This window comes from Solanum lycopersicum, chromosome 5, assembly GCF_036512215.1.
Source record: "Solanum lycopersicum chromosome 5, SLM_r2.1".
In the NCBI taxonomy this organism is placed as follows: Eukaryota; Viridiplantae; Streptophyta; class Magnoliopsida; order Solanales; family Solanaceae; genus Solanum; species Solanum lycopersicum.
The window spans coordinates 63,153,084-63,167,439 of NC_090804.1; the positions used below are offsets into that span (position 1 = coordinate 63,153,084).

At 37.7% G+C, this 14,356-nt stretch overlaps 1 long non-coding RNA gene across 1 annotated transcript; it reads left to right on the forward strand.

Moving 5' to 3' along the window:
- The first annotated feature begins 2,175 nt into the window (after positions 1-2,175).
- LOC109120241 (uncharacterized) lies at positions 2,176-14,356 on the forward strand. Its single transcript, XR_003246991.2, has 2 exons — positions 2,176-4,833; positions 4,896-14,356. It is a non-coding gene; the product is annotated as an uncharacterized lncRNA (long non-coding RNA).

Genomic DNA, 14,356 nt, shown 5'->3' on the forward strand with positions numbered 1-14,356 from the left:
CAGCTTCAGTAAACCATGTAGCCACCATGGGAAGAAGAGGGTCATACTTTTTAGATGAAGCCTATTCACACTAGACTACTGAATCCATTAGGCAGTTAAGATGCGCTAACAGCGTGAGGTAGATCGTTGTATTATCATTACTATAGCTCTTAAGTGATTGTTGTCGGTTAGAGAAACTCTCACAACAGTTATTGTATTCTTATATACATTAGTTTCATTGTAATTTTTTACATACATACCAGAGTTAATTGTATTTTGCAAGCATCAACATTTTTCAGACATTTTTCTTTATATTGCACTTATTTTTAAATTTCATTATATTGAATGAGTTAAGTTATTCGTAAGTTGACCAGAGCCAAGGTAAGTGTTCCTTCTTACTCCTTTCAAGCTTAAGTGTTGCTTAAGCATTCCAACTCGCATACTCGTACATTCAATGTACTGATGTCAGTTGACCTGCATCCTATTATGATGTAGACGCAGGTAAATAGGATCAGAATTTGGCATGCCGTTGATCCAGTGAGCATCTCAGAAGTCATTTGGTGAGCCCCCCTTCAATCCGGAGGACATTCTTATAATTTATCTATTTGATTTAGTTTTTAGTAATTAGGATGATTGGGGGTCCCGTCTTAACATCCATCTTTATTTTAGAGGCTTCATAGATAGACAATGTTAATTTTCTTTGGTCTTTCATTTCATTTGTAAAGACTTTAATTTGTCATTTTCGATAAGTACTATTTAAAGTTATATTCGATGTTAAGTCTTCCGTTGAGTTAAGTAAGTCAAACCAAAGGTTTGCTCAAGGACATCAATGGTCATTGAATGTCTGTCACGTCCAGGGTGTAGGCTTTGGGCATAACAATTACAAGGCAAGGATGTCAACTTCATGCAACTCAACGCTTCTCTATCTTGAAATTTTCACATCATAAATTCTTAAAATATCAATCATATTATATTATAAGCGAGAAGCTTCAAGGTATAAAGTTGAATTACCATTTTATCCCTATACTAAATAAAAATGTTATATTCATATTTGATTATTTTATTTTTGAAAAAAATTGAGCAATAAACTTTTTTTACTATTAATGAATTGAGAATATTTGAATAGTTATGAAAATTAAATAATTTAAACGTTAAAGAAAATGAAAAGACAAATGTTAGTTAACGAGAGCAAATAGGTAGAGATTTAAGTTGCACATTAACTAAACTATAGAAACAGTTACCTTTACATTACTAGAATCTTAATAGTTGTAGATTTCAATACAATGAATCCCATAGTTAATATATTAATATATGTTATTTTAAATTTTAATACATGAAAAGAAGCTAAAGAAACTAATTAATCCTTTAACGTGAAAGTATTATATAAATCCAAGAATAATTTTCATTTTCCTCAAGTCTCCTCTCCATTTTTATGGGCTCTAAAGAAGAGTATATCATTTCTCTGAGCAGTTTTTTCTCAATCAATGTCAAAGTTAAAGGTGATCAAAATACGCTATGAACGTTGTTGGATTTGTTTAAGAATTTCATCTATGGATGTTGTTGGATTCTTCAAAGAAATTTCTTAGTGAAGAATACAGTCATGACACTTATTATTTAATTTCCTTGCTAGGGCTTAATATGTGCAACACACAACATTAATTTTACGGTAAAAGATTTCTATATGTTACTAGTTTTACACATTTCATTAACGTAGAACATAACATTTCACTTATTCATTTAAATATTGTAGTTGTATAGTTTTTTGGATATTGGATCTTAGAAACAAAAACACCATATAAGATGCTTATCAATTTTAAAAAAATGTAATTTATATTTTCTATTTTATAACATATAATATAACTTAAAAATATTGTTAATATACAATATTCACAAAAAAATATTTTTATTTATATGGTCACACGCGCGTGGCGCGTACCCAGAAACTAGTTGTATAAAAATATAACAAACATCAAATTGTTTCTTTGTTCATTCCGAATTAGTTGTCAACTTTTCCTTTTACACCCCTTAAGAAATTTTAATTAGAAAGGATAATTTAATTGATACCTCTTAAACATCTCTTATATTCTAAAAACTTGTTTACTTTCACAATCCAGACCATCGTGATTGACACCGACACTAATCCTCCGATGGGAGAACTATTACTATAACCCGAACTAAGCAACTAAACCAAAACTAAGGTAACTAAATACGGAAGCAAGTTTATTATTTAAAAATGCGAAATTTAAGTACGTAGAATCTAAAAGTTAATGTACCAAATAATCGCGCCCTCATTTCCCAAAATTTTCCTCTCTCTTCAGACGCTCCATGTACTGCTACAATGACTACAGAAATTCCAAAAGAACACGCGCCGCTGCGCTGGCGCATGCGCCACCGGTGGACCTTCAAAGACCGCACGACCAAAGCCAAATGGGGCGCATGAAGATGGCAACAAACTCCAATATGGCACGCACCATGATTCATCTCTAAATTCGTCGAATTCGCAAGATACAGACGCGATGAATGCTGCATTTTCGGAGATGGAGTTCGATCGAGCACGAGAAAATATTTCCCAAGACGTGATGGCTTGGAATCAAGGAAAAATGGTTGAAGATATCGATTCTACCACTCCTGATATACACCCTACCAAAAAATCAATTCATTCCATCGTCCCAATTGAGAGAAATCAAGAGGCGATTTTCGAATGAATCGCGAATGAGCCACCAGAAATCCTTACTCAATTTCGAACAACTTCGAGCCAAAATCGTAATGAATTAAGTACTGGGGTTTCTTCCCCTGATGAAGGCGCCCATCTCACAAAAATTTCAGTTGAAACGGAGGAATCACCGGCGGAGGGAATTCCGGTGAAACTCGAGTTCTAACCACCGGAAACCATGGAAAATCGACGACGGGAACTAATTTGCAAGCTATTGATAGACATTTTAATGTAGGAAACACAACTAACACTTCTTCAATTCATTACAAGCAAGGAAGGGCATGAAAATGAAGAAAAACTGAGTCGAGTGCTAGTCAAAGTGCAGGTCGCTCAGCTGAAGCAATAGCAATCATCAATGGAAACAAAGTTCAACATGGGAAACAATTAACTGATGCCACCAGGAACAAAGCAACTTCTTCAGCTGATGCTCAATCAGCCAATTTCTCCTTTGGCATTACAGATAACTCCTGTGACCTAACTCCTAACTTTAATTCTGATAATTTGCAGATCATACCATGTCAAGAGAACAGAGGTGAGGAATATGGGCAAAGGCAACCTCAAAACAAGAAACAATCAATTCAGCAGCAACAACCTCCAAACAAGGATTTACAACAACAAAGAAAGGTATACAATTGCAATTCTGGTATTTCGCAGGTACTACCAAATCAGGAGAACATTGGTGAGGAATATGGGCAAAGGCAAGCTCAAAAGAATGAGCAATCAACTCAGCACCAGCAGCTTCCAAGCAAAGATTTGCAGCAACAAAGAAATGCTCACAATGAGAATGGAACGGAACATGAAAAAAAAATAAAAGACAACAAAAAGACCAGCTTAAGGATAACAGTCAACAATAAGTAACAAATTCTTCTTATCAAGCCAATAAAGTAAACATGGATTATCAACACAACTTCCCAAAGATCTCCAACAACTTCACTAGGTATGATCCTAACTCTCAACTAGATAGAAACAATAAACAGGGTAACAATGTGGAGCAAGGAAATGCTAGACCTCCTATCAGTCACCAACAGGGGCAAAACACAAGTAATAATGCTAAACAGGACAAGGCTAGTGAACCTGCTCCATACACTGTAGTTCAATCCTTTGCAGCCCGCTTGAGGTATAATCAATCTAAGAATGAGATTCCAATTGTGTTGAATGACCCCATACATACAACTAGACAAGGGTACCCTGCTGTGCTCTTAGATGAGCATGACTATTATGTGAAATTAGCTGAATGTTGTAAATATACGCTTGTGGGGAAATTCACCAATACAATGCCTAAAATGGAGTTGGTTAGAAAGAGTTTCACCCTTCAAACTCAACTTACTGGGTGTGTGTGTGTGAAGATTACTCACTTTAACTCTAGGCATGTGTATATTGATCTAGATAATGAATTCGACTATCAAACTGTTTGGACAAAATTGAGGATGACTATTGAAGGGCATTTGATGAGAATTCAAGCTTGGACCCCTGATTTTACCCCCGAGGAATAAACACCTATTGTTCCTATTTGGGTTGTAGTGCCAGGATTACCATGGCATTGTTATAATAAAGTTCTTTTGACTACTATCTTGGAATCTGTTGGGAAGGTTTTATATCTTGATTACCCAACTTCTTAAAGGACTAGAGGTAGCACAACAAGGGTGAAAGTTCAAGTTGATCTCACTAAGAAAAGAAAAGGCCTGAACATGTATGGTTGGGTTTCAAAAATTCTGACCCCAACAAGGGGAGATGGTTGAAGGTTCAATATGAAGGTATCCCCGACTATTGTATGTATTGTAAACATCAAGGGCATATGGATTATGATTGCACTGTAAAAAGAAGAGATGAAGATGTGAACAGGATGAAAGAAATGGAGTCTGAAAAAAACAACAAGAAGTCAAAAGCAGCAACAAGGTGGAGATGGAATAGAGGAAAATGTTAAGCAAATTCATAAAGGAAACCACCAAGATGGAAAACAGCAAGAGACAAGAAATCAGGGTCAGAGAAATTATGATCAACAACTTTCAGAAAATGAGGAGCAGTGGCAGACACAAAGAAGAAACAATCAAAGAATTTGGAGCAAGCTCAACCCAAAACAGCATGGAGAGCACGCTCACCACAACACAAGGAAATCAGTGATAATAGGCAGCAGGCAGCAGGTACATCAGGTATAACTCCCTCCATTACTACTCACAATGTTTATAATGATTTAGAACTGCAGGAACAGGCTGTTCAAGAGCTACATGTGGACACATCAGGAAAAGAAGGTGCTGCAGACAGTAATATCCAACAAATCCAAGAGCCAAATACTGCCTCACCATCAACAACTCAAAGAACCAATGTCCAAGAGCTGCAGATAGACATTTCAGAAAAGAAAGGTGATGCAGACAAAATACCCAACAAAATCAAGAAACTAATATTGTTTCACCATCAACAACTCAAAGAAAAAAGGTGAAGCAACATCAAACACAAGACACACCTGCTAATAAGAACAAGAGAACAAGTATTGACTTATCTCTCCCCATACCCCAGCAACCCACAATAACTGTTGTTGAAAATGTTTTGATTGTTGGGTTGGTTGTTGAAGTTGATGGAGGTATGAATGGGGGGTGTCAGGAGAAGCTTACTAATCTGTAGGAAGGGGTATCCAAAGGGGAAAAAAAATTCTGGAATTTGATCACAATGACCATAGGAGAGAACTTAGAGCCTCAGAAAGTAAGTCTCCAAACTCCAGCAATCAGGAATTTCAGAAAATTTTCAGTCAAAGGCAAAGATATGAATCTGATCAGAATTTGGAAAGAGCTGAAAATCAAGAAACAGGGGGTAAAAATACTGCTGGTGGTCAACATCAGCCTACTGGTAATTCTGAGGATCAGCAGCAGCAGGGTGATAAAATTCCTGTCGAAAAACAAAACAATAGATCACAAGGCAGACCTAGCAAAAAGAAAAGAGAAGCAATTAAAAGAAGAAATCAAAGAGAGGTAGGTCTGCAGGGTGTTAATGAGCAGGTTCAAAGAGAAAATAAGTCTCCAAAACAGTACCATGGGAACTCAAATTATGAAGTAATAAATTCAGAAGATGAATTTAATGAGGATACTCATTCTTCCAATGAGAAGAAGGGAGAAGAGGATGGGGATGAAAATAGCGCGCACTTGATCAAGGCATTTGGTTCTACAATCCAAAGTGAGTTTGAATCTGAAATCCATGAAGCCACTAACCAACAAGGTGTATCTCCAAGGGGCAGAAAGGAAGTCAGACAATACAACAACACCATTACAACAAGCACATCTGCTAATACTAGCAGACCCAACACCAGGTCCCGAATGATCAATACAATATGTTGGAATGCTAGGAGCATCAACGCCCAATGATCTTTGGAAAGACTTCAAAATCTCAAGAAAATGCATAATTTCTCTATGATAGCTATTCTTGAACCATTTGCAGATAATTCTCAACTCAACAAGTACAAGCTTCTTTTGTCTATGGATAATGCTCTTTGTAATGGTAATGGCAAAATTTGGCTGTTTTGGACCAATAATATGGAGTGTGATACTTTGGAAATTCATGATCAACATATCACTTGTTGGGCCAAACATGTTGGACACAGTGAGAAATTTATTATTTCTCTTATTTATGCTAAGTGTAAGGAACACCTAAGAAGACCTCTTTGGGAAAGACTTTATCATATTTCCAATATGGACAGCCCATGGTGCACGATTGGAGACTTTAACGTCATTACATCAACAGATGAAAAATATGGTGGCATGCCCTATAATATGAACAAAATCCTGGAATTTATTGATATCATTGAGGCTTGTGGTATCATGGACATAGGCTTCAGTGGTCAACATTACACTTGGTGTAATCAAAGATCCGGTGAAGCAAGAGTGTGGAAAAGATTGGACCGAGCTATGGTCAATGATACATGGTTGTGATGTATGTTACAAACTACTATCTCTCACCAACCTGCTGTAGGCTCGGATCATTGCCCATTATTAATGGAAATGGAGGTGAGAATAGACGAAAAAGTCAAACACTTCAAGTTTTTGCACTGTTGGACTGAAAATGAAAAATTCAACGATATTGTGCAAAGCTCTTGGCAAGAGGAAGTAAGTGGTGACCCTATGAGGAAACTCTATTAGAAAACAAAGAAATTGACTTCTACTTTGAGTAATTGGTCTAAGAGTGAATATGGCAACATCTTTTCCATGGTTATAGATTTTGAAGAACAAGTTAAAATGCGAAGGAGAGGGTAATACATAATAATTCAGAGGAGAACAAAGTCAAGCTTCATCTTATTAATGCTCAATACATCAAATAAATGAAGTTGGAAGCTTCCATTCTCAAGCAAAAAACTCAGCTCCAATGGTTCAAATAAGGCGATACCAATTCCAAATACTTTCACTCCATTATGAGGGGAAGGAGGAGGAAGTTGTTTATCCACAAGGTTTGCACAAATGATGATACTTGCATACAGGGAGATGAGAACATTGCCAAAGAAGCTTGTAGGTACTTTAAAAATATTTTCACTGGGAAATCAGACAGAATCAGTGAGGAAGTTCTCAACTGTGTTCCCCGGATGGTTACAAATAAACAGAACCAACTTCTTCGACAAATGCCTAATATGGAGGAATTAAAACAAGTTGTTTTCTCCATGAATCCTAACTCTGCTCTAGGTTCGGATGGGTTTGGAAGGAAATTTTATCAGTCATGTTGGGATATTATTAAGGAAGATGTTCTAAAAGTTGTGCGACATTTTTACTGTGGAAATATTATGCCTAAATATTTTTCACATGCTTGTCTTTTCCTTCTTCCTAAGATTGATCATCCTAACAAATTTTCAGAGTTCATACCCATCAGCTGGAGTAACTTCTCCAACAAAATCATTTCCAAGATTCTTTGTTTCAGATTAGCAGGCATTCTGCCTCAGTTTATTTCTGAGAATCAGTCGGGATTTGTTAAGGGAAGAAGTATTTCGGAAAACATTATGTTTGCTCAAGAGATCACTGCACATTATCAAACAAACCAATGAAGGTGACAATGTGGTAATTAAACTCGATATGACCAACGCATACCATAGAGTGTCATGGTCGTATACTTGTTTGGTTTTGCGAAGAATGGGTTTTTGTGAGATTTTTATTGACCTTGTGTGGAGAATAATGAGCAACAACTGGTATTCTGTTATTATTAATGGGTCCAGGCATGGTTGTTTAAAGTCAGTAAGGGGTCTCAAACAGGGTGATCCGTTATCTCCGTCCTTATTTATTTTAAGGGCGGAGGTGCTATCTCAGATGCTTAATATGCTTCATCAATAACAGAATTACAAGAATTTTCAAATGGAAAGTAGAGACCCACAGATTAATCATCTCAACTTTGCGGATGATATCATTATATCTTCTCTTCCACCACTAGAGATACTCTTCATATGATCATGAAAACTCTTGCCACATATGAGTCTGTTTCAGATCAACTCATAAACAAAGACAAGAGTCATTTCATGGTCCCTTCGAAATCTCCTACAGAGGTCATCAATTTAATTGGAGAGATAACAGGTTTCACTCAGAAAAAAGCCCCATTACCTACCTAGGGTGCCCCCTATTCATGGGTGTGAAGTGCACCACATGTAAAGAGAGGGAGGCTTTGAAGTGTTTTAGGAAAAAAACATTATTTTTCTTGTTACTCTTTATCGTGTGTAAGGTATAATCAAATTTCATTCTAACTTGACGTTGTGCGCTTAAGATCATGCCTTCTTGTAGAGCTTAGGCATGTAATTCTAATGCACGCAATGCTAACGGAGTTCCTCTAGTACCAGATAAGGAAGTTCAAATGCAAAGTTTCAGAACGCCAATTCAGCTTTTGGCTCAGAGTATGACCAACCAGAACAATCAGCAGGTTCTAGTTCCTACTAAAAGAAATGACCGATTAGTGGCAGCCAGGGTTTGTGATTTTGTTAGGATGAAATCCACCTATGTTTTTAGGGTCGCAAGTTGGTAATGACCCATAGAAGTTCATTGATAAGGTCAAGAAATTATTTGGTATAAAGTCAGTAACTGGTAGTGATAGGTGAGATTGACATCCTTCAAACTCAAGGATGTGAATCACATATGCTTCACTCAATGGAAAGACAAAAGACATGACTTCATCTTTTATAACTCAGTATAGCAGTCCAATTCAGTGTTAGTCCAGAAACTCTCTCAGAACCTTTCTCAGTCTTTACTCCAGTTCGGTGACCCAGTTATAGCTAGATGGGTATACAGAAATTGCCCTGTCACAATCTCTCATAAAGTCACATCAGCAGATCTAGTAGAGTTAGAAATGGTAGACTTTAATGTCATTCTAGGCATTGATTGGTTACACTCATGTTATGCCTCAGTCGATTATAGAACTAGGATTGTACGTTTTAAGTTTCCAGACGAACCAAACTTAGAATGGAAGAGTAGTAGCTAAGCGCCTATGGGTCGATTTATTTCTTTCCTTAAGGACAGAAAGATGATTTCTAAGGGTTATCTCTATCATCTAGTTCGGGTTAAGAATTTTAGCCTTGAAACCCTAACTCTTGAGTCAGTTCCAATAGTCTGTGAATTTCCAGAAGTGTTTCCAGAAGATCTTCCCGTAGTCCCTACCGAAAGGGAAATCGACTTTGGAATTGATCTCCTTCCAGATACACAGCCTATTTCTATTCCTCCATACAAAATGGCTCCAGCAGAGCTTAAGAAATTGAAAGAGCAGTTGAAATACCTTCTAGATAAGGGCTTAATCAGACCTAGTATTTCACCATGGGGTGCACCAGTATTGTTCGTAAGGAGAAATATGGTTCTCTCAGAATGTGCATTGACTATAGACAGTTCAACAAGGTCACAATCAAGAATAAGTATCCCATCCCCAGGATTGATGACTTGTTTTACCAACTTCAGGGTGCTAGACATTTCTCAAAGATACACCTCAGATCAGGTTATCATCAGCTTAGAGTCAGAGATAGTGACATTCTGAAAACAGCCTTCAGAACTCGGTATGGTCATTATGAATTTGTAGTTATGTAGTTTGGAGTAACTAATGCTCCTGCAGCCTTCATGGATTTGATTAACAGAGTGTTCAAAAAGTACTTGGACTTGTTCGTTATCGTCTTTACTTATGATATCCTCATTTACTCTAGGATTGATGAACAACATGCAAGTCATTTGAGAGACGTTTTGCAGACTCTCAAGGATCTCCACTTACTCGCTAAGTTTAGTAAATGTGAGTTCTGGTTGCAATCCGTTGCTTTTCTTTGTCACATTGTATCTAGCAAAGGGATCCGAGTGGATGCAGAAGATAAAAGCAGTGAAACAGTGGCCCATACCTACCTCTGCTACAGATATCAGAAGTTTCTTAGAGATAACCCTTAGAGATTATTTTTTTGACTAGGTTGACTCAGAAGATGGTTCCAATGGTCAAATGATTGTGAGAAGAGCTTCACAGAATTGAAAATTAGATTGGCTACAACTCCTGTATTTAATCTACCAGAGGGTTCAGATGGTTAAGTGATATATTGTGATGCATCCAGAGTTGGCCTTGGTTGTGTGTTGATGCAAAGAGATAAGATTATAACTTATGCCTCTAGACAACTTAAGGTGCATGAGAAAAACTATCCAACTCATGACCTCGAGCTTGCAGTAGTGGTGTTTGCACTCAAGATATGGAGACACTACTTGTATGGTGTTCATGTAGATGTGTTCACCGATCATAAGAGCCTTCTGTATGTGTTCACCCAGAATGAGTTGAATCTTTCCAGAGGAGATGGCTTGAGTTCCTTAAGGATTATGATATGAGTGTGCATTATCATCCTGGAAAGGTGAATGTAGTAGCCGATGCTCTTAGTATACTACTTATGGGTAGTGTAGCCCATGTTGAGGAAGAAAGAAAGGAGGTAGTGAAGGATGTTCACAGGTTTGCTTGCTTTGGAGTTTGCCTTATGAGCATAATAGACAGCGGTGTAACAGTTCAAAATGGGGCAGAGTCTTCTTTGGTAGTGGAGGTTAAGGAAAAGCAAGATAGTAATCCACTCTTGCTTGAACTAAAAGGTGCAATCCATAATCAGAGAGTGGAGGTTTTCTCCCAAGGGGGAGATGGTGTACTTCGCTACCAGGGTAGATTGTGTGTTCCTGATGTGGGCGAGTTGAGACAGCATATTCTTGCAGAATTCCATAACTTTAGGTATTCTATTCATCCAGGTGCCACTAAGATGTACCGTGATCTGCGAAAAGTTTATTGGTGGAATGGCATGAAGAGGGATATAACAAATTTTGTGAGTAAGTGCCCCAATTGCCAGCAAGTCAAGGTAGAACATCTGAAACCAGGAGGTATGACTTAAGAGATCGATATTCCTACTTGGAAGTGGGATGTGATAAATATGGATTTCATCACAAGGTTACCTCGTACTCGCAGACAACATGACTCCATTTGGGTGATATTGATAGGATGACTAAGTCTTCTCGCTTTTTAGCGGTCAAGACTACAGATTCGGCGGAGGACTATGCCAAGATTTACATTAATGAAATTGTGAGGTTGCATGGGGTTCCTTTGTCTATAATCTCAGATAGAGGTCCTCAATTTACCTCTCATTTCTGCAAGTCGTTTCAAAAAGGTCTTGTCACTCAAGTTAACCTTAGTACAACATTTCATCCACAGACGGATGGACAGGCAGAGCGTACCATTCATACCTTAGAGGATATGTTGAGAGCTTGTGTTATCGATTTCGAAGGTAGTTGGGATGATCACATTCCTCTTATTGAGTTTGCCTACAATAATAGCTACCACTCCAGCATTCAGATGACCCCTTATGAGGCTTTATATGGGCATAGATGTAGATCTCCTGTTGGTTGGTTTGAAGTAGGTGAAACAACTTTGATAGGGCCAAATTCAGTCCTTTATGCTATGAAAAAGTGCAACTCATTAGAGATAGACTTAAGACAGCCCAAAGTCGTCAGAAATCTTATGCAGATGTAAGGAGAAGGGAACTAGAGTTCCAAGTTGATGATTGGATTTTTCTGAAAGTCTCACCTATGAAAGGGGTGATAAGATTTGGAAAGAAAAGGAAGCTTAGTCCAAGATATGTAGGCCCTTACAAGATAATGAAAAGGATTTGCAAGGTGGCATATGAGTTAGAGTTGCCAGCAGAATTAGCAACAGTGCATCCGGTCTTCCACATCTCACTCTTGAAGAAGTGTGTGGGTGATCCAGCCTCTATAGTGCCATTGGAGAGTGTGGCGGTGAAATATAGTATTTCTTATGAGGATATACCAGTTGAGATTCTTGATCGTCAAGTCAGAAGGTTGAGAAACAATGAAGTCGCCTCAGTCAAGATTTTGTGGAGGAGTGAGTCCGTAGAGGGAGCTACTTGGGAAGCAGACGTAGCCATGAAAGCCAAGTATCATCACATCTTTCCTTCCGATTCCACTCCAGCATGAGGTAATAATTCCTCTTCAGTTTTCCAGTCATTCAAGCATAAATTCAGTCTTAGAATCATGTTCCCTCAGTTTGTACTTGGATTTCCAGCGTATCTGCATGTACTAGGAACCCAGTTCAGTCAGAAACTCAGTTATCTGTGTTTTAGTAGTGGGGTTTGCAGCTCTATCCCTGTATTTCAGCTAGTTTAGTCTTCATTCGAGGACGAATGTTCCCAAGGGGGAGATAATGTAACACCCCGTAGCCTAAATAGAACAAAAATCAGTTTTTTAGAAAACTCAGCAGGTGCAACCAACGGTGGCATCGACGGTCCGTAGAACAGACGATGGTTCGTCCTGCACAACCGTCGTGGGATCAGAAACTCCCAAAAAAATTCAGTCGGAAAAAATTGGCTAAGTCTTGATCGTCGAACGGACCGACGGTCTGGAAGTCAGACGAAGGTCCGTAGTCCATGACCGTCGATTAAGACCCCCATTCACCCACTCTCTAACAAAAGCTACGGATGATCAGCACGGTCCGTAGGTGGACCTATGGTCCATAAGTGGAAAATTTGCAGACAGTTAAGGGGAAATGCAGTTGGGTAACCTTCAAATGATTTCAACTCTTACAACAAAATGAATTAGGTGTCCCATGACCTACCCACAGATAGATAATTGAATTATCTTTCCATAGCCACCGACCTTGCTAAAATCAGACATCCGTGTAAATATTTATACCCATTTTAGTAAAGGCTTGTCGAATAGGCCTTGACGACGGACTCAACGATGGGGTGTCGGGAAAATGACGGACCGTCAGTCCTGGCCGTCGTTTGGCCCGACAACAACTTTCCCAGGGGTCTTTTTGACCTTCCCCACTCCATTTAAACCCTAAGTTACATCGTTTTGACACTAAATCATCATATTTTAGTCAGTTTAAGCCTAGAAACATAACTAAAACATATTTAAGTCAAATAATTAAATTAAAACATAGAAAACTAGAAGCAAGAAAGGAGAAAAAGCTCAAGAACGCTAGTTCAAGAATAAAGCAAGTTTCCAGTAGTTCCAGCCAGAAATCTAAGTGTTTCTCTATGAATTTCATCACTAGGTTTGTGAGATTTCACTAGTGGGTTCGTTTCACCAACTGGGTCCCTAGTTTTCAATCAGATTCTTGATTCTATTATCATGATTAAACCTAGGGTTTCTAGAACTTTGATAGAACTTCACGATTTAGTTAAATATATGTTCCAAATCAGATTATCATGTTATTAGTTAGATTATCGCATGAATTTCAGAACCCTAGATTTGTATTTCTTTGGTTCTTGAATTACACATGCTAGGTCAGATATTTTAGGCACTTCAGATATACATGCCTCAATTATAAATGCATAATTACCAGATTGATTGTTGCATTCTCAGTTTGCATGTTTAGTTTCGAGCTATCCAGTATTTACGTAAACTAAGACATAATCAGTTAATTTACTGAATTCATTGGGAGTAGCATAATACCGAGTTGGACTAGGTTTAGCGTATCCAATGAGTTCTAGAACTACTAGCCAAGTAAGTTGTAAGTCCCCTTTGTGAGAAATCAGTTTAGTGATCATGCCAACATGCCTTTATATCTTTGGCAGGGTATATTGGGTCCTCTCTATGGGGCGTATTCATTAGAATCCACATTTAGCTCATGTGGTTTTATCATCGGTTATTAGTAGCTCCCACAGTTCAATCATACTCTCTGCATTGACCATTTATCAGTATATTCAGTATTCATTTTTAGCATGTTATTAATTGGTCATTGCGTCTAGTTAGCTCATAATTCAGTTTATCATGTCAGATTATTATACGTGCTTTTATGCTTGTTCATTTATGTTTTATTTCATCTTTACTCTATCCTACATGCTCAATACCTTTCAAGTACTGATGCATATGTGAGCTACATCTTATCGTGATGTAGGTTCAGGTTCTAAATATCCAGATCACACATAGATAAATTTTCGATCTCCAATTCAGCAAATTCAGTGGTGAGTCCTCATTCTCCGAGGACAACAATCATTAGTGTCATTTTAGTCTTTAGTCATTTAGTTTTAGTTTTTTCTAGATTTAACTGGGGCTTGTCCCAATATTTCTAGTCTAGTTTAAAGGATTATTTCAGACATAGTTAGTTCTAGCTTAGTAGTGATTTAATATTTCTTTGTATTAAACTCATCAGTTTTTCATATGTCTCAATTACATAATATGGGTATTCCCCATCTTTTCATTATAA